Below are 15,442 nucleotides of genomic sequence, written 5' to 3'. Positions count from 1 at the left end.
ATCGATATAGCAAAGGTTTTCTAGAGAAAGCGAAGTCAATATTACATGAATCGAGTCGACATGTTTGCTTCTTACGATGATGGAATCAGAAGAAATGTGTGTGGTACTTCACTGCATCTGCTGCTCGCCTTTCAGCGTCCCTATGTCTTATCAGACGAAGATGACTGTGAAATTGGCGGCGATTCAGAGGTTAACGAAGACGCGCAAATCTGCGGACTTAGGTGTGAGCCGAAATAGCTCAGTTGGGAGAGCGTTAGACTGAAGATCTAAAGGTCCCTGGTTCGATCCCGGGTTTCGGCAAGCGTATGTTTTGAAGCTGATGCCAATGGAATTGCTCCGAGTCTGTGATGATGTAGGTACAGCCGATAACAAAAATGACTCTATCCTGTAACTGTTCAGGTTGTCTAGTGCTTGCCGTAAGAGGAACACAGTAGGCAACTCCCTGAGAAGTAAGAAAATACGAAAAGTCCTACCGACTGCGTTCCTTTTTTTGTGTCAGGAGGTGAAGAACGTCTCCAACGGAACCGTGAAATGAGCGAAAACGTGGGAAGCATTGCATTCGAAATGCTTGTGAAATTTCCAATTACTCAGTGAGTGTCGACAAAACACGTAAATCCTCTACTCCAACGTATGAGACCTAACGACTGCTGCGGTTTGTTTTTGCATTGTGTGTCAGCATTCTTCGATAGTCTGCTACGAGCTTAGCGCGACACGTTTGTAGACAGCATTCAGGCGACGTTTAATTAGTAACAGCTCCATGCAGCGATAGCACAGCTGTGAAGGACATGAGTCAATGTACAGCTGTGCATCGTGGGATGTTCTCTGCTGTCGTGTGAGCCCGGGTAGCTCAGTCGGTAGAACATTAGGCTTTTAACCTAAGGGTCCAGGGTTCAAGTCCCTGTTCGGGCGGAAATTTTAATACTTTGGTAGCGATTCCTCTGGTAGCGGTGGAAACACTACGGAAAAGAATGCAGCTACGCCGTTTTCTGATGCCACATAGCTTTAAACCGTAGAAGTTGCATGTGTCGGAGAACCTCGACCTACGGGCAGTCGTGGCCGAGTGGTTAAGGCGTCTGACTCGAAATCAGATTCCCCCTGGGAGCGTAGGTTCGAATCCTACCGGCTGCGTGCGATTTTGCGTAAAGAGGAGCAAATATTTTCACACACGTGAACGCGGTTGCAAACCGATGGCGCCATCTTCAACAAGACGAAAATTTCCGTTTAACAATACTGAGTGTCGCGACGGCTGCTGCTTACTGTGGCTACCGGTTCTCCTCTCACTGACGCTGCGACTGCAGAAAGCCGTCGCAGGCCCACGAGTGCGCTCCCGTCATTTTCTCGCGTCGACGCCGAGTTCGTGAGTACACAGACGTGCTTGGAAGCGTTGGACAGAGCCAACATTCATTTCTCTCTTTTTTAAGAATCGCAATTCAGTCATTCGAGTGCGGAAAAAGCAATGGTGCAGCGTTTCTTTTCTTAAGATCTCGCAGCTACTTGCAAGTATGTCGACCACTTAAGACGACAGAAAACTAGCGTCAGCGGTGCGTCAGTGGGAAGTCGGTGAAGTCGCCATTGGAGCCATAAGCCAGTAATTACGTCATGCGAATCACTCGCACGCCACGCAGCTGTACGATAGCTCAGTCGGTAGAGCGTTTGATTTTCAACCAAAGGGTGTTGGGTTCAACGCCATGTCTAGGCGAAAATTAATACACTTTCGTAACGGCTAATGTGCTGGCAATGGAAACACTACAGAAAAGAGTGAGGCCACGCCGCTTTCTGCCATTGGATTGCTTCTAAACGTGCACTTTCACGTGTCGGAAGACGCTACTGCTACCGGCAGTCGTGGCCGAGTGGTTAAGGCGTCTGACTTGAAATCAGATTCCCTCTGGGAGCGTAGGTTCGAGTCCTGCCGACTGCGGAAATTTTGTAGCTCTCAAAAGATGGGCGTTCAGCTGCATTCTAGCAGTTGCGTCACTACTAAACACGTGGGTCGCCGGCAATGTGCAGTATTATTGGCTGCAGCGCTACAGTCGCACCCAGAAGCCACAGCTCATCGCCTCGTCACACTGCCGTCCACCAGGTGTGAGTGCAAGTGTCGCCTCTCTGGGCAGTGCAGATGTGTCCATTTTAGCTTGCAGACAATTACGTGTAGCAATTTATGAGCTAACGCAAGTCAAATGTTTTAGCGTGTGTATCTGCTAGATACTGCCTCTCACATGGTAGAGAGGCTCACTCCTTCTTGTGTCTCGTTCTCTGCACACGAGTTGCACGTGGCATCGATATAGCAAAGGTTTTCTAGAGAAAGCGAAGTCAATATTACATGAATCGAGTCGACATGTTTGCTTCTTACGATGATGGAATCAGAAGAAATGTGTGTGGTACTTCACTGCATCTGCTGCTCGCCTTTCAGCGTCCCTATGTCTTATCAGACGAAGATGACTGTGAAATTGGCGGCGATTCAGAGGTTAACGAAGACGCGCAAATCTGCGGACTTAGGTGTGAGCCGAAATAGCTCAGTTGGGAGAGCGTTAGACTGAAGATCTAAAGGTCCCTGGTTCGATCCCGGGTTTCGGCAAGCGTATGTTTTGAAGCTGATGCCAATGGAATTGCTCCGAGTCTGTGATGATGTAGGTACAGCCGATAACAAAAATGACTCTATCCTGTAACTGTTCAGGTTGTCTAGTGCTTGCCGTAAGAGGAACACAGTAGGCAACTCCCTGAGAAGTAAGAAAATACGAAAAGTCCTACCGACTGCGTTCCTTTTTTTGTGTCAGGAGGTGAAGAACGTCTCCAACGGAACCGTGAAATGAGCGAAAACGTGGGAAGCATTGCATTCGAAATGCTTGTGAAATTTCCAATTACTCAGTGAGTGTCGACAAAACACGTAAATCCTCTACTCCAACGTATGAGACCTAACGACTGCTGCGGTTTGTTTTTGCATTGTGTGTCAGCATTCTTCGATAGTCTGCTACGAGCTTAGCGCGACACGTTTGTAGACAGCATTCAGGCGACGTTTAATTAGTAACAGCTCCATGCAGCGATAGCACAGCTGTGAAGGACATGAGTCAATGTACAGCTGTGCATCGTGGGATGTTCTCTGCTGTCGTGTGAGCCCGGGTAGCTCAGTCGGTAGAACATTAGGCTTTTAACCTAAGGGTCCAGGGTTCAAGTCCCTGTTCGGGCGGAAATTTTAATACTTTGGTAGCGATTCCTCTGGTAGCGGTGGAAACACTACGGAAAAGAATGCAGCTACGCCGTTTTCTGATGCCACATAGCTTTAAACCGTAGAAGTTGCATGTGTCGGAGAACCTCGACCTACGGGCAGTCGTGGCCGAGTGGTTAAGGCGTCTGACTCGAAATCAGATTCCCCCTGGGAGCGTAGGTTCGAATCCTACCGGCTGCGTGCGATTTTGCGTAAAGAGGAGCAAATATTTTCACACACGTGAACGCGGTTGCAAACCGATGGCGCCATCTTCAACAAGACGAAAATTTCCGTTTAACAATACTGAGTGTCGCGACGGCTGCTGCTTACTGTGGCTACCGGTTCTCCTCTCACTGACGCTGCGACTGCAGAAAGCCGTCGCAGGCCCACGAGTGCGCTCCCGTCATTTTCTCGCGTCGACGCCGAGTTCGTGAGTACACAGACGTGCTTGGAAGCGTTGGACAGAGCCAACATTCATTTCTCTCTTTTTTAAGAATCGCAATTCAGTCATTCGAGTGCGGAAAAAGCAATGGTGCAGCGTTTATTTTCTTAAGATCTCGCAGCTACTTGCAAGTATGTCGACCACTTAAGACGACAGAAAACTAGCGTCAGCGGTGCGTCAGTGGGAAGTCGGTGAAGTCGCCATTGGAGCCATAAGCCAGTAATTACGTCATGCGAATCACTCGCACGCCACGCAGCTGTACGATAGCTCAGTCGGTAGAGCGTATGATTTTCAACCAAAGGGTGTTGGGTTCAACGCCATGTCTAGGCGAAAATTAATACACTTTCGTAACGGCTAATGTGCTGGCAATGGAAACACTACAGAAAAGAGTGAGGCCACGCCGCTTTCTGCCATTGGATTGCTTCTAAAGGTGCACTTTCACGTGTCGGAAGACGCTACTGCTACCGGCAGTCGTGGCCGAGTGGTTAAGGCGTCTGACTTGAAATCAGATTCCCTCTGGGAGCGTAGGTTCGAGTCCTGCCGACTGCGGAAATTTTGTAGCTCTCAAAAGATGGGCGTTCAGCTGCATTCTAGCAGTTGCGTCACTACTAAACACGTGGGTCGCCGGCAATGTGCAGTATTATTGGCTGCAGCGCTACAGTCGCACCCAGAAGCCACAGCTCATCGCCTCGTCACACTGCCGTCCACCAGGTGTGAGTGCAAGTGTCGCCTCTCTGGGCAGTGCAGATGTGTCCATTTTAGCTTGCAGACAATTACGTGTAGCAATTTATGAGCTAACGCAAGTCAAATGTTTTAGCGTGTGTATCTGCTAGATACTGCCTCTCACATGGTAGAGAGGCTCACTCCTTCTTGTGTCTCGTTCTCTGCACACGAGTTGCACGTGGCATCGATATAGCAAAGGTTTTCTAGAGAAAGCGAAGTCAATATTACATGAATCGAGTCGACATGTTTGCTTCTTACGATGATGGAATCAGAAGAAATGTGTGTGGTACTTCACTGCATCTGCTGCTCGCCTTTCAGCGTCCCTATGTCTTATCAGACGAAGATGACTGTGAAATTGGCGGCGATTCAGAGGTTAACGAAGACGCGCAAATCTGCGGACTTACGTGTGAGCCGAAATAGCTCAGTTGGGAGAGCGTTAGACTGAAGATCTAAAGGTCCCTGGTTCGATCCCGGGTTTCGGCAAGCGTATGTTTTGAAGCTGATGCCAATGGAATTGCTCCGAGTCTGTGATGATGTAGGTACAGCCGATAACAAAAATGACTCTATCCTGTAACTGTTCAGGTTGTCTAGTGCTTGCCGTAAGAGGAACACAGTAGGCAACTCCCTGAGAAGTAAGAAAATACGAAAAGTCCTACCGACTGCGTTCCTTTTTTTGTGTCAGGAGGTGAAGAACGTCTCCAACGGAACCGTGAAATGAGCGAAAACGTGGGAAGCATTGCATTCGAAATGCTTGTGAAATTTCCAATTACTCAGTGAGTGTCGACAAAACACGTAAATCCTCTACTCCAACGTATGAGACCTAACGACTGCTGCGGTTTGTTTTTGCATTGTGTGTCAGCATTCTTCGATAGTCTGCTACGAGCTTAGCGCGACACGTTTGTAGACAGCATTCAGGCGACGTTTAATTAGTAACAGCTCCATGCAGCGATAGCACAGCTGTGAAGGACATGAGTCAATGTACAGCTGTGCATCGTGGGATGTTCTCTATTGTCGTGTGAGCCCGGATAGCTCAGTCGGTAGAGCATTAGGCTTTTAACCTAAGGGTCCAGGGTTCAAGTCCCTGTTCGGGCGGAAATTTTAATACTTTGGTAGCGATTCCTCTGGTAGCGGTGGAAACACTACGGAAAAGAATGCAGCTACGCCGTTTTCTGATGCCACATAGCTTTAAACCGTAGAAGTTGCATGTGTCGGAGAACCTCGACCTACGGGCAGTCGTGGCCGAGTGGTTAAGGCGTCTGACTCGAAATCAGATTCCCTCTGGGAGCGTAGGTTCGATTCCTACCGGCTGCGTGCGATTTTGCGTAAAGAGGAGCAAATATTTTCACACACGTGAACGCGGTTGCAAACCGATGGCGCCATCTTCAACAAGACGAAAATTTCCGTTTAACAATACTGAGTGTCGCGACGGCTGCTGCTTACTGTGGCTACCGGTTCTCCTCTCACTGACGCTGGGACTGCAGAAAGCCGTCGCAGGCCCACGAGTGCGCTCCCGTCATTTTCTCGCGTCGACGCCGAGTTCGTGAGTACACAGACGTGCTTGGAAGCGTTGGACAGAGCCAACATTCATTTCTCTCTTTTTTAAGAATCGCAATTCAGTCATTCGAGTGCGGAAAAAGCAATGGTGCAGCGTTTCTTTTCTTAAGATCTCGCAGCTACTTGCAAGTATGTCGACCACTTAAGACGACAGAAAACTAGCGTCAGCGGTGCGTCAGTGGGAAGTCGGTGAAGTCGCCATTGGAGCCATAAGCCAGTAATTACGTCATGCGAATCACTCGCACGCCACGCAGCTGTACGATAGCTCAGTCGGTAGAGCGTTTGATTTTCAACCAAAGGGTGTTGGGTTCAACGCCATGTCTAGGCGAAAATTAATACACTTTCGTAACGGCTAATGTGCTGGCAATGGAAACACTACAGAAAAGAGTGAGGCCACGCCGCTTTCTGCCATTGGATTGCTTCTAAAGGTGCACTTTCACGTGTCGGAAGACGCTACTGCTACCGGCAGTCGTGGCCGAGTGGTTAAGGCGTCTGACTTGAAATCAGATTCCCTCTGGGAGCGTAGGTTCGAGTCCTGCCGACTGCGGAAATTTTGTAGCTCTCAAAAGATGGGCGTTCAGCTGCATTCTAGCAGTTGCGTCACTACTAAACACGTGGGTCGCCGGCAATGTGCAGTATTATTGGCTGCAGCGCTACAGTCGCACCCAGAAGCCACAGCTCATCGCCTCGTCACACTGCCGTCCACCAGGTGTGAGTGCAAGTGTCGCCTCTCTGGGCAGTGCAGATGTGTCCATTTTAGCTTGCAGACAATTACGTGTAGCAATTTATGAGCTAACGCAAGTCAAATGTTTTAGCGTGTGTATCTGCTAGATACTGCCTCTCACATGGTAGAGAGGCTCACTCCTTCTTGTGTCTCGTTCTCTGCACACGAGTTGCACGTGGCATCGATATAGCAAAGGTTTTCTAGAGAAAGCGAAGTCAATATTACATGAATCGAGTCGACATGTTTGCTTCTTACGATGATGGAATCAGAAGAAATGTGTGTGGTACTTCACTGCATCTGCTGCTCGCCTTTCAGCGTCCCTATGTCTTATCAGACGAAGATGACTGTGAAATTGGCGGCGATTCAGAGGTTAACGAAGACGCGCAAATCTGCGGACTTACATGTGAGCCGAAATAGCTCAGTTGGGAGAGCGTTAGACTGAAGATCTAAAGGTCCCTGGTTCGATCCCGGGTTTCGGCAAGCGTATGTTTTGAAGCTGATGCCAATGGAATTGCTCCGAGTCTGTGATGATGTAGGTACAGCCGATAACAAAAATGACTCTATCCTGTAACTGTTCAGGTTGTCTAGTGCTTGCCGTAAGAGGAACACAGTAGGCAACTCCCTGAGAAGTAAGAAAATACGAAAAGTCCTACCGACTGCGTTCCTTTTTTTGTGTCAGGAGGTGAAGAACGTCTCCAACGGAACCGTGAAATGAGCGAAAACGTGGGAAGCATTGCATTCGAAATGCTTGTGAAATTTCCAATTACTCAGTGAGTGTCGACAAAACACGTAAATCCTCTACTCCAACGTATGAGACCTAACGACTGCTGCGGTTTGTTTTTGCATTGTGTGTCAGCATTCTTCGATAGTCTGCTACGAGCTTAGCGCGACACGTTTGTAGACAGCATTCAGGCGACGTTTAATTAGTAACAGCTCCATGCAGCGATAGCACAGCTGTGAAGGACATGAGTCAATGTACAGCTGTGCATCGTGGGATGTTCTCTGCTGTCGTGTGAGCCCGGATAGCTCAGTCGGTAGAGCATTAGGCTTTTAACCTAAGGGTCCAGGGTTCAAGTCCCTGTTCGGGCGGAAATTTTAATACTTTGGTAGCGATTCCTCTGGTAGCGGTGGAAACACTACGGAAAAGAATGCAGCTACGCCGTTTTCTGATGCCACATAGCTTTAAACCGTAGAAGTTGCATGTGTCGGAGAACCTCGACCTACGGGCAGTCGTGGCCGAGTGGTTAAGGCGTCTGACTCGAAATCAGATTCCCTCTGGGAGCGTAGGTTCGAATCCTACCGGCTGCGTGCGATTTTGCGTAAAGAGGAGCAAATATTTTCACACACGTGAACGCGGTTGCAAACCGATGGCGCCATCTTCAACAAGACGAAAATTTCCGTTTAACAATACTGAGTGTCGCGACGGCTGCTGCTTACTGTGGCTACCGGTTCTCCTCTCACTGACGCTGCGACTGCAGAAAGCCGTCGCAGGCCCACGAGTGCGCTCCCGTCATTTTCTCGCGTCGACGCCGAGTTCGTGAGTACACAGACGTGCTTGGAAGCGTTGGACAGAGCCAACATTCATTTCTCTCTTTTTTAAGAATCGCAATTCAGTCATTCGAGTGCGGAAAAAGCAATGGTGCAGCGTTTCTTTTCTTAAGATCTCGCAGCTACTTGCAAGTATGTCGACCACTTAAGACGACAGAAAACTAGCGTCAGCGGTGCGTCAGTGGGAAGTCGGTGAAGTCGCCATTGGAGCCATAAGCCAGTAATTACGTCATGCGAATCACTCGCACGCCACGCAGCTGTACGATAGCTCAGTCGGTAGAGCGTTTGATTTTCAACCAAAGGGTGTTGGGTTCAACGCCATGTCTAGGCGAAAATTAATACACTTTCGTAACGGCTAATGTGCTGGCAATGGAAACACTACAGAAAAGAGTGAGGCCACGCCGCTTTCTGCCATTGGATTGCTTCTAAAGGTGCACTTTCACGTGTCGGAAGACGCTACTGCTACCGGCAGTCGTGGCCGAGTGGTTAAGGCGTCTGACTTGAAATCAGATTCCCTCTGGGAGCGTAGGTTCGAGTCCTGCCGACTGCGGAAATTTTGTAGCTCTCAAAAGATGGGCGTTCAGCTGCATTCTAGCAGTTGCGTCACTACTAAACACGTGGGTCGCCGGCAATGTGCAGTATTATTGGCTGCAGCGCTACAGTCGCACCCAGAAGCCACAGCTCATCGCCTCGTCACACTGCCGTCCACCAGGTGTGAGTGCAAGTGTCGCCTCTCTGGGCAGTGCAGATGTGTCCATTTTAGCTTGCAGACAATTACGTGTAGCAATTTATGAGCTAACGCAAGTCAAATGTTTTAGCGTGTGTATCTGCTAGATACTGCCTCTCACATGGTAGAGAGGCTCACTCCTTCTTGTGTCTCGTTCTCTGCACACGAGTTGCACGTGGCATCGATATAGCAAAGGTTTTCTAGAGAAAGCGAAGTCAATATTACATGAATCGAGTCGACATGTTTGCTTCTTACGATGATGGAATCAGAAGAAATGTGTGTGGTACTTCACTGCATCTGCTGCTCGCCTTTCAGCGTCCCTATGTCTTATCAGACGAAGATGACTGTGAAATTGGCGGCGATTCAGAGGTTAACGAAGACGCGCAAATCTGCGGACTTACGTGTGAGCCGAAATAGCTCAGTTGGGAGAGCGTTAGACTGAAGATCTAAAGGTCCCTGGTTCGATCCCGGGTTTCGGCAAGCGTATGTTTTGAAGCTGATGCCAATGGAATTGCTCCGAGTCTGTGATGATGTAGGTACAGCCGATAACAAAAATGACTCTATCCTGTAACTGTTCAGGTTGTCTAGTGCTTGCCGTAAGAGGAACACAGTAGGCAACTCCCTGAGAAGTAAGAAAATACGAAAAGTCCTACCGACTGCGTTCCTTTTTTTGTGTCAGGAGGTGAAGAACGTCTCCAACGGAACCGTGAAATGAGCGAAAACGTGGGAAGCATTGCATTCGAAATGCTTGTGAAATTTCCAATTACTCAGTGAGTGTCGACAAAACACGTAAATCCTCTACTCCAACGTATGAGACCTAACGACTGCTGCGGTTTGTTTTTGCATTGTGTGTCAGCATTCTTCGATAGTCTGCTACGAGCTTAGCGCGACACGTTTGTAGACAGCATTCAGGCGACGTTTAATTAGTAACAGCTCCATGCAGCGATAGCACAGCTGTGAAGGACATGAGTCAATGTACAGCTGTGCATCGTGGGATGTTCTCTATTGTCGTGTGAGCCCGGATAGCTCAGTCGGTAGAGCATTAGGCTTTTAACCTAAGGGTCCAGGGTTCAAGTCCCTGTTCGGGCGGAAATTTTAATACTTTGGTAGCGATTCCTCTGGTAGCGGTGGAAACACTACGGAAAAGAATGCAGCTACGCCGTTTTCTGATGCCACATAGCTTTAAACCGTAGAAGTTGCATGTGTCGGAGAACCTCGACCTACGGGCAGTCGTGGCCGAGTGGTTAAGGCGTCTGACTCGAAATCAGATTCCCTCTGGGAGCGTAGGTTCGAATCCTACCGGCTGCGTGCGATTTTGCGTAAAGAGGAGCAAATATTTTCACACACGTGAACGCGGTTGCAAACCGATGGCGCCATCTTCAACAAGACGAAAATTTCCGTTTAACAATACTGAGTGTCGCGACGGCTGCTGCTTACTGTGGCTACCGGTTCTCCTCTCACTGACGCTGGGACTGCAGAAAGCCGTCGCAGGCCCACGAGTGCGCTCCCGTCATTTTCTCGCGTCGACGCCGAGTTCGTGAGTACACAGACGTGCTTGGAAGCGTTGGACAGAGCCAACATTCATTTCTCTCTTTTTTAAGAATCGCAATTCAGTCATTCGAGTGCGGAAAAAGCAATGGTGCAGCGTTTCTTTTCTTAAGATCTCGCAGCTACTTGCAAGTATGTCGACCACTTAAGACGACAGAAAACTAGCGTCAGCGGTGCGTCAGTGGGAAGTCGGTGAAGTCGCCATTGGAGCCATAAGCCAGTAATTACGTCATGCGAATCACTCGCACGCCACGCAGCTGTACGATAGCTCAGTCGGTAGAGCGTTTGATTTTCAACCAAAGGGTGTTGGGTTCAACGCCATGTCTAGGCGAAAATTAATACACTTTCGTAACGGCTAATGTGCTGGCAATGGAAACACTACAGAAAAGAGTGAGGCCACGCCGCTTTCTGCCATTGGATTGCTTCTAAAGGTGCACTTTCACGTGTCGGAAGACGCTACTGCTACCGGCAGTCGTGGCCGAGTGGTTAAGGCGTCTGACTTGAAATCAGATTCCCTCTGGGAGCGTAGGTTCGAGTCCTGCCGACTGCGGAAATTTTGTAGCTCTCAAAAGATGGGCGTTCAGCTGCATTCTAGCAGTTGCGTCACTACTAAACACGTGGGTCGCCGGCAATGTGCAGTATTATTGGCTGCAGCGCTACAGTCGCACCCAGAAGCCACAGCTCATCGCCTCGTCACACTGCCGTCCACCAGGTGTGAGTGCAAGTGTCGCCTCTCTGGGCAGTGCAGATGTGTCCATTTTAGCTTGCAGACAATTACGTGTAGCAATTTATGAGCTAACGCAAGTCAAATGTTTTAGCGTGTGTATCTGCTAGATACTGCCTCTCACATGGTAGAGAGGCTCACTCCTTCTTGTGTCTCGTTCTCTGCACACGAGTTGCACGTGGCATCGATATAGCAAAGGTTTTCTAGAGAAAGCGAAGTCAATATTACATGAATCGAGTCGACATGTTTGCTTCTTACGATGATGGAATCAGAAGAAATGTGTGTGGTACTTCACTGCATCTGCTGCTCGCCTTTCAGCGTCCCTATGTCTTATCAGACGAAGATGACTGTGAAATTGGCGGCGATTCAGAGGTTAACGAAGACGCGCAAATCTGCGGACTTACGTGTGAGCCGAAATAGGTCAGTTGGGAGAGCGTTAGACTGAAGATCTAAAGGTCCCTGGTTCGATCCCGGGTTTCGGCAAGCGTATGTTTTGAAGCTGATGCCAATGGAATTGCTCCGAGTCTGTGATGATGTAGGTACAGCCGATAACAAAAATGACTCTATCCTGTAACTGTTCAGGTTGTCTAGTGCTTGCCGTAAGAGGAACACAGTAGGCAACTCCCTGAGAAGTAAGAAAATACGAAAAGTCCTACCGACTGCGTTCCTTTTTTTGTGTCAGGAGGTGAAGAACGTCTCCAACGGAACCGTGAAATGAGCGAAAACGTGGGAAGCATTGCATTCGAAATGCTTGTGAAATTTCCAATTACTCAGTGAGTGTCGACAAAACACGTAAATCCTCTACTCCAACGTATGAGACCTAACGACTGCTGCGGTTTGTTTTTGCATTGTGTGTCAGCATTCTTCGATAGTCTGCTACGAGCTTAGCGCGACACGTTTGTAGACAGCATTCAGGCGACGTTTAATTAGTAACAGCTCCATGCAGCGATAGCACAGCTGTGAAGGACATGAGTCAATGTACAGCTGTGCATCGTGGGATGTTCTCTGCTGTCGTGTGAGCCCGGATAGCTCAGTCGGTAGAGCATTAGGCTTTTAACCTAAGGGTCCAGGGTTCAAGTCCCTGTTCGGGCGGAAATTTTAATACTTTGGTAGCGATTCCTCTGGTAGCGGTGGAAACACTACGGAAAAGAATGCAGCTACGCCGTTTTCTGATGCCACATAGCTTTAAACCGTAGAAGTTGCATGTGTCGGAGAACCTCGACCTACGGGCAGTCGTGGCCGAGTGGTTAAGGCGTCTGACTCGAAATCAGATTCCCCCTGGGAGCGTAGGTTCGAATCCTACCGGCTGCGTGCGATTTTGCGTAAAGAGGAGCAAATATTTTCACACACGTGAACGCGGTTGCAAACCGATGGCGCCATCTTCAACAAGACGAAAATTTCCGTTTAACAATACTGAGTGTCGCGACGGCTGCTGCTTACTGTGGCTACCGGTTCTCCTCTCACTGACGCTGCGACTGCAGAAAGCCGTCGCAGGCCCACGAGTGCGCTCCCGTCATTTTCTCGCGTCGACGCCGAGTTCGTGAGTACACAGACGTGCTTGGAAGCGTTGGACAGAGCCAACATTCATTTCTCTCTTTTTTAAGAATCGCAATTCAGTCATTCGAGTGCGGAAAAAGCAATGGTGCAGCGTTTCTTTTCTTAAGATCTCGCAGCTACTTGCAAGTATGTCGACCACTTAAGACGACAGAAAACTAGCGTCAGCGGTGCGTCAGTGGGAAGTCGGTGAAGTCGCCATTGGAGCCATAAGCCAGTAATTACGTCATGCGAATCACTCGCACGCCACGCAGCTGTACGATAGCTCAGTCGGTAGAGCGTTTGATTTTCAACCAAAGGGTGTTGGGTTCAACGCCATGTCTAGGCGAAAATTAATACACTTTCGTAACGGCTAATGTGCTGGCAATGGAAACACTACAGAAAAGAGTGAGGCCACGCCGCTTTCTGCCATTGGATTGCTTCTAAAGGTGCACTTTCACGTGTCGGAAGACGCTACTGCTACCGGCAGTCGTGGCCGAGTGGTTAAGGCGTCTGACTTGAAATCAGATTCCCTCTGGGAGCGTAGGTTCGAGTCCTGCCGACTGCGGAAATTTTGTAGCTCTCAAAAGATGGGCGTTCAGCTGCATTCTAGCAGTTGCGTCACTACTAAACACGTGGGTCGCCGGCAATGTGCAGTATTATTGGCTGCAGCGCTACAGTCGCACCCAGAAGCCACAGCTCATCGCCTCGTCACACTGCCGTCCACCAGGTGTGAGTGCAAGTGTCGCCTCTCTGGGCAGTGCAGATGTGTCCATTTTAGCTTGCAGACAATTACGTGTAGCAATTTATGAGCTAACGCAAGTCAAATGTTTTAGCGTGTGTATCTGCTAGATACTGCCTCTCACATGGTAGAGAGGCTCACTCCTTCTTGTGTCTCGTTCTCTGCACACGAGTTGCACGTGGCATCGATATAGCAAAGGTTTTCTAGAGAAAGCGAAGTCAATATTACATGAATCGAGTCGACATGTTTGCTTCTTACGATGATGGAATCAGAAGAAATGTGTGTGGTACTTCACTGCATCTGCTGCTCGCCTTTCAGCGTCCCTATGTCTTATCAGACGAAGATGACTGTGAAATTGGCGGCGATTCAGAGGTTAACGAAGACGCGCAAATCTGCGGACTTACGTGTGAGCCGAAATAGGTCAGTTGGGAGAGCGTTAGACTGAAGATCTAAAGGTCCCTGGTTCGATCCCGGGTTTCGGCAAGCGTATGTTTTGAAGCTGATGCCAATGGAATTGCTCCGAGTCTGTGATGATGTAGGTACAGCCGATAACAAAAATGACTCTATCCTGTAACTGTTCAGGTTGTCTAGTGCTTGCCGTAAGAGGAACACAGTAGGCAACTCCCTGAGAAGTAAGAAAATACGAAAAGTCCTACCGACTGCGTTCCTTTTTTTGTGTCAGGAGGTGAAGAACGTCTCCAACGGAACCGTGAAATGAGCGAAAACGTGGGAAGCATTGCATTCGAAATGCTTGTGAAATTTCCAATTACTCAGTGAGTGTCGACAAAACACGTAAATCCTCTACTCCAACGTATGAGACCTAACGACTGCTGCGGTTTGTTTTTGCATTGTGTGTCAGCATTCTTCGATAGTCTGCTACGAGCTTAGCGCGACACGTTTGTAGACAGCATTCAGGCGACGTTTAATTAGTAACAGCTCCATGCAGCGATAGCACAGCTGTGAAGGACATGAGTCAATGTACAGCTGTGCATCGTGGGATGTTCTCTGCTGTCGTGTGAGCCCGGATAGCTCAGTCGGTAGAGCATTAGGCTTTTAACCTAAGGGTCCAGGGTTCAAGTCCCTGTTCGGGCGGAAATTTTAATACTTTGGTAGCGATTCCTCTGGTAGCGGTGGAAACACTACGGAAAAGAATGCAGCTACGCCGTTTTCTGATGCCACATAGCTTTAAACCGTAGAAGTTGCATGTGTCGGAGAACCTCGACCTACGGGCAGTCGTGGCCGAGTGGTTAAGGCGTCTGACTCGAAATCAGATTCCCCCTGGGAGCGTAGGTTCGAATCCTACCGGCTGCGTGCGATTTTGCGTAAAGAGGAGCAAATATTTTCACACACGTGAACGCGGTTGCAAACCGATGGCGCCATCTTCAACAAGACGAAAATTTCCGTTTAACAATACTGAGTGTCGCGACGGCTGCTGCTTACTGTGGCTACCGGTTCTCCTCTCACTGACGCTGCGACTGCAGAAAGCCGTCGCAGGCCCACGAGTGCGCTCCCGTCATTTTCTCGCGTCGACGCCGAGTTCGTGAGTACACAGACGTGCTTGGAAGCGTTGGACAGAGCCAACATTCATTTCTCTCTTTTTTAAGAATCGCAATTCAGTCATTCGAGTGCGGAAAAAGCAATGGTGCAGCGTTTATTTTCTTAAGATCTCGCAGCTACTTGCAAGTATGTCGACCACTTAAGACGACAGAAAACTAGCGTCAGCGGTGCGTCAGTGGGAAGTCGGTGAAGTCGCCATTGGAGCCATAAGCCAGTAATTACGTCATGCGAATCACTCGCACGCCACGCAGCTGTACGATAGCTCAGTCGGTAGAGCGTTTGATTTTCAACCAAAGGGTGTTGGGTTCAACGCCATGTCTAGGCGAAAATTAATACACTTTCGTAACGGCTAATGTGCTGGCAATGGAAACACTACAGAAAAGAGTGAGGCCACGCCGCTTTCTGCCATTGGATTGCT

The 15,442-nt window shown here is 49.0% G+C and overlaps 27 non-coding genes across 27 annotated transcripts; all 27 read left to right on the top strand.

Annotated features, from left to right (window-relative positions):
- Positions 1-227: 227 nt before the first annotated feature.
- On the top strand, positions 228-300 carry Trnaf-gaa (transfer RNA phenylalanine (anticodon GAA)). Its single transcript has one exon. It is a non-coding gene; the product is annotated as a tRNA-Phe (tRNA).
- A 536-nt stretch (positions 301-836) lies between these two features.
- Positions 837-909, top strand: Trnak-uuu (transfer RNA lysine (anticodon UUU)). The gene has a single exon. It is a non-coding gene; the product is annotated as a tRNA-Lys (tRNA).
- A 137-nt stretch (positions 910-1,046) lies between these two features.
- Trnas-cga (transfer RNA serine (anticodon CGA)) lies at positions 1,047-1,128 on the top strand. Its single transcript has one exon. It is a non-coding gene; the product is annotated as a tRNA-Ser (tRNA).
- Positions 1,129-1,836: 708 nt separating this feature from the next.
- Positions 1,837-1,918, top strand: Trnas-uga (transfer RNA serine (anticodon UGA)). The gene has a single exon. It is a non-coding gene; the product is annotated as a tRNA-Ser (tRNA).
- A 584-nt stretch (positions 1,919-2,502) lies between these two features.
- Trnaf-gaa (transfer RNA phenylalanine (anticodon GAA)) lies at positions 2,503-2,575 on the top strand. The gene has a single exon. It is a non-coding gene; the product is annotated as a tRNA-Phe (tRNA).
- A 536-nt stretch (positions 2,576-3,111) lies between these two features.
- Positions 3,112-3,184, top strand: Trnak-uuu (transfer RNA lysine (anticodon UUU)). The gene has a single exon. It is a non-coding gene; the product is annotated as a tRNA-Lys (tRNA).
- A 137-nt stretch (positions 3,185-3,321) lies between these two features.
- Positions 3,322-3,403, top strand: Trnas-cga (transfer RNA serine (anticodon CGA)). Its single transcript has one exon. It is a non-coding gene; the product is annotated as a tRNA-Ser (tRNA).
- A 708-nt stretch (positions 3,404-4,111) lies between these two features.
- On the top strand, positions 4,112-4,193 carry Trnas-uga (transfer RNA serine (anticodon UGA)). Its single transcript has one exon. It is a non-coding gene; the product is annotated as a tRNA-Ser (tRNA).
- A 584-nt stretch (positions 4,194-4,777) lies between these two features.
- Positions 4,778-4,850, top strand: Trnaf-gaa (transfer RNA phenylalanine (anticodon GAA)). The gene has a single exon. It is a non-coding gene; the product is annotated as a tRNA-Phe (tRNA).
- A 536-nt stretch (positions 4,851-5,386) lies between these two features.
- Positions 5,387-5,459, top strand: Trnak-uuu (transfer RNA lysine (anticodon UUU)). The gene has a single exon. It is a non-coding gene; the product is annotated as a tRNA-Lys (tRNA).
- Positions 5,460-5,596: 137 nt separating this feature from the next.
- Trnas-cga (transfer RNA serine (anticodon CGA)) lies at positions 5,597-5,678 on the top strand. The gene has a single exon. It is a non-coding gene; the product is annotated as a tRNA-Ser (tRNA).
- A 708-nt stretch (positions 5,679-6,386) lies between these two features.
- Positions 6,387-6,468, top strand: Trnas-uga (transfer RNA serine (anticodon UGA)). The gene has a single exon. It is a non-coding gene; the product is annotated as a tRNA-Ser (tRNA).
- A 584-nt stretch (positions 6,469-7,052) lies between these two features.
- On the top strand, positions 7,053-7,125 carry Trnaf-gaa (transfer RNA phenylalanine (anticodon GAA)). The gene has a single exon. It is a non-coding gene; the product is annotated as a tRNA-Phe (tRNA).
- A 536-nt stretch (positions 7,126-7,661) lies between these two features.
- Positions 7,662-7,734, top strand: Trnak-uuu (transfer RNA lysine (anticodon UUU)). Its single transcript has one exon. It is a non-coding gene; the product is annotated as a tRNA-Lys (tRNA).
- A 137-nt stretch (positions 7,735-7,871) lies between these two features.
- Trnas-cga (transfer RNA serine (anticodon CGA)) lies at positions 7,872-7,953 on the top strand. The gene has a single exon. It is a non-coding gene; the product is annotated as a tRNA-Ser (tRNA).
- Positions 7,954-8,661: 708 nt separating this feature from the next.
- On the top strand, positions 8,662-8,743 carry Trnas-uga (transfer RNA serine (anticodon UGA)). The gene has a single exon. It is a non-coding gene; the product is annotated as a tRNA-Ser (tRNA).
- Positions 8,744-9,327: 584 nt separating this feature from the next.
- On the top strand, positions 9,328-9,400 carry Trnaf-gaa (transfer RNA phenylalanine (anticodon GAA)). The gene has a single exon. It is a non-coding gene; the product is annotated as a tRNA-Phe (tRNA).
- A 536-nt stretch (positions 9,401-9,936) lies between these two features.
- On the top strand, positions 9,937-10,009 carry Trnak-uuu (transfer RNA lysine (anticodon UUU)). Its single transcript has one exon. It is a non-coding gene; the product is annotated as a tRNA-Lys (tRNA).
- A 137-nt stretch (positions 10,010-10,146) lies between these two features.
- Trnas-cga (transfer RNA serine (anticodon CGA)) lies at positions 10,147-10,228 on the top strand. Its single transcript has one exon. It is a non-coding gene; the product is annotated as a tRNA-Ser (tRNA).
- Positions 10,229-10,936: 708 nt separating this feature from the next.
- Positions 10,937-11,018, top strand: Trnas-uga (transfer RNA serine (anticodon UGA)). Its single transcript has one exon. It is a non-coding gene; the product is annotated as a tRNA-Ser (tRNA).
- A 584-nt stretch (positions 11,019-11,602) lies between these two features.
- Trnaf-gaa (transfer RNA phenylalanine (anticodon GAA)) lies at positions 11,603-11,675 on the top strand. Its single transcript has one exon. It is a non-coding gene; the product is annotated as a tRNA-Phe (tRNA).
- A 536-nt stretch (positions 11,676-12,211) lies between these two features.
- On the top strand, positions 12,212-12,284 carry Trnak-uuu (transfer RNA lysine (anticodon UUU)). The gene has a single exon. It is a non-coding gene; the product is annotated as a tRNA-Lys (tRNA).
- Positions 12,285-12,421: 137 nt separating this feature from the next.
- Positions 12,422-12,503, top strand: Trnas-cga (transfer RNA serine (anticodon CGA)). Its single transcript has one exon. It is a non-coding gene; the product is annotated as a tRNA-Ser (tRNA).
- A 708-nt stretch (positions 12,504-13,211) lies between these two features.
- Positions 13,212-13,293, top strand: Trnas-uga (transfer RNA serine (anticodon UGA)). The gene has a single exon. It is a non-coding gene; the product is annotated as a tRNA-Ser (tRNA).
- A 584-nt stretch (positions 13,294-13,877) lies between these two features.
- Positions 13,878-13,950, top strand: Trnaf-gaa (transfer RNA phenylalanine (anticodon GAA)). The gene has a single exon. It is a non-coding gene; the product is annotated as a tRNA-Phe (tRNA).
- Positions 13,951-14,486: 536 nt separating this feature from the next.
- On the top strand, positions 14,487-14,559 carry Trnak-uuu (transfer RNA lysine (anticodon UUU)). The gene has a single exon. It is a non-coding gene; the product is annotated as a tRNA-Lys (tRNA).
- Positions 14,560-14,696: 137 nt separating this feature from the next.
- Trnas-cga (transfer RNA serine (anticodon CGA)) lies at positions 14,697-14,778 on the top strand. The gene has a single exon. It is a non-coding gene; the product is annotated as a tRNA-Ser (tRNA).
- Positions 14,779-15,442: the final 664 nt, after the last annotated feature.

Source organism: Schistocerca gregaria, unplaced genomic scaffold, assembly GCF_023897955.1.
Source record: "Schistocerca gregaria isolate iqSchGreg1 unplaced genomic scaffold, iqSchGreg1.2 ptg000582l, whole genome shotgun sequence".
NCBI lineage: Eukaryota > Metazoa > Arthropoda > Insecta > Orthoptera > Acrididae > Schistocerca > Schistocerca gregaria.
This window is presented reverse-complemented; position numbering and strand designations above follow the sequence as displayed.